We start from the raw sequence: 2,255 nt of genomic DNA on the forward strand, positions 1-2,255 counted from the left end.
TCTTGGCTCACCACAACCTCCGCCTCCCAGGTTCAAGTGATTCTCCTGCCTCAGCCTCCCAAGTAGCTGGGACTACAGGTGCCCACCACCATGCCTGGCTAATTTTTTGTATTTTCAGTATAGACGGCGTTTCATGATTTTGGCCAGACTGGTCTCAAACTCCTACTTTGTGGTCTGCCCACCTCTGCCTCCCAAAGTGCTGGGATTACGGGCATGAGCCACCACACCCAGCCGCCTAGCCCACTTTATTCCTGTATAAGGGTGTCTCACCTGGACGTGGCTTCCTACCTCATGTGTATATATGTGTTTTTTTTTATTTTGCTTTTTTAAAAACTTGTATGGAAATGATAAGCAAAAGCTCATGAATATAATTCACAGGGGTTCTTGTAATAAAAAATAATTTATAAACCAATTATGTATAACTTAGGATATTATTTCTCACAGAAATAATATAGCCCAGGTGTGGTGGTCCACACCTGTATTCCTAGCACTTTGAGAGGCCAAGGCAAGATTGCTTGAGACCAAAAGTTTGAGACCACCTTGGGCAACATAACAAGTCCCCCTCTCAATTTTAAACATTTTTAAAAAAAGAAGAAAAAATAAAAAAATAAAAAAAAAATAAAAAAATAAAAAATAAAAAAAGAAGAAATAATATGAAAGTTGGTAAATTATTTGACCAGCATAAAAACCTATTTAGCCCATAATGTGACTAAACTCTAATGATGCTTTCAATTCAATCTCAACAGATATGTTTTAATTTCTGTGCTAAAGTACACACCTTTCTTTATGACCACACTTCTATGGTAATGTGTGCATTTCTGTTCTTCATGAGCCTGGCAAGGATAAAAGCCAAAAGAATGCTAGCTCCTGTGTCATTTTTTTTTTTTGAGACGGAGTTTTGCTGTTGTTGCCCAGACTGGAGTGCAATGGCACGATCTCGGCTCACCGCAACCTCCGCCTCCTGGGTTCAGGCAATTCTTCTGCCTCAGCCTCCCGAGTAGCTGGGACTACAGGCACGTACCATCATGCCCAGCTAATTTTTGCATTTTTAGTAGAGACGAGGTTTCACCTTGTTGACCAGGATGGTCTCGATCTCTTGACCTCGTGATCCACCCGCCTCGGCCTCCCAAAGTGCTGGGATTATAAGCGTGAGCCACCGCGCCCGGCCTCCTGTGTCATTTTCATTTTGGCAGACCCTAATAGAGACTTGCCTCCTAATGTCAATGCGTCAAAAGCATGAAGGAAAGACAGAAATGGAGAAAATGATTTTCTGGAATTAGTGAAGAAAATGATTTTTATTTTTAGATTCTTTACTCTTGCTGTCATCTTATGCTTATGTTTATTTATTTGCCCTAGTGTAGGGCCCTAGATGAGGTGAAGGGTGGGATTACGGAGAAATGAAGTTGGCAATGGAAGAAGGGCTCCAAAAAGAGAGAGAGTAGTGTTTAAAGAGGAAGCAGTAATTTTTTAATTTTGAGAGATCTCTGTGATTAGCCTCAGTGTTAGAAATTATTTGGAAACTTAGCTAGGCCAGGTGGCTCATGCCTGTAATCCCAGCACTTTGGGAGACCAAGGTGGGCAGATGGCTTAACCTCAGGAGTTCGAGACCAGCCTGGGCAACATGGCAAAACCCTGTCGCTACTAAAAATGCAAAAAATTAGCCAGGCATGGTGACACAAGCCTGTAGTCCCAACTACCTGGGGGAACTGAAGTGGGATGATCACCTGAACCTGGGAGGTTGAGGCTGCAATAAGCCAAGATCGCACCATTGCATTCCAACCTGGGTGACAGAGGGAGACCCTGTTTTAAAAAAACAAACAAACAGAAATTGGGAAATTAAAAATATCAGGCTAAACACTAGCATGTCATCAGAGGGGGAAAACTATTAAAACTGTAGTACTTCACAATTAAGCCATGTATGTACTGTTTTCTATATAACATTAAGAAGTAAAATGAGACTCCACATTGAGGCTCTGTTTTTCATCTTCAAAAAATGTGTTTAAGTGATATAGGCCAGGTGCAGTGGCTCAGACCCCATCGCTTTGGGAGGCCAAGTGGGGCGGATTGCTTTTGATCCCAGGATTGTGAGACAAGCCTGGGCAACATGGCGAAACCCTGCCTGTACAAAAAATAAATAAAAATGAAATAAGCCACCGGGCACGGTGGCTCAAGCCTGTAATCCCAGCACTTTGGGAGGCCGAGGCGGGTGGATCACGAGGTCAAGAGATCGAGACCATCCTGGTCAACATGGTGAA

General features: G+C 42.8%; 1 protein-coding gene across 3 annotated transcripts in view; it reads left to right on the forward strand.

Annotated features, from left to right (window-relative positions):
• GGPS1 (geranylgeranyl diphosphate synthase 1) overlaps nt 1-2,255 on the forward strand; it is a 13,400-nt gene that overhangs the window by 8,445 nt on the left and 2,700 nt on the right. The window lies entirely within an intron of this gene.

This window comes from Cebus imitator, unplaced genomic scaffold (assembly GCF_001604975.1).
Source record: "Cebus imitator isolate Cc_AM_T3 unplaced genomic scaffold, Cebus_imitator-1.0 Scaffold42, whole genome shotgun sequence".
Lineage (NCBI taxonomy): Eukaryota > Metazoa > Chordata > Mammalia > Primates > Cebidae > Cebus > Cebus imitator.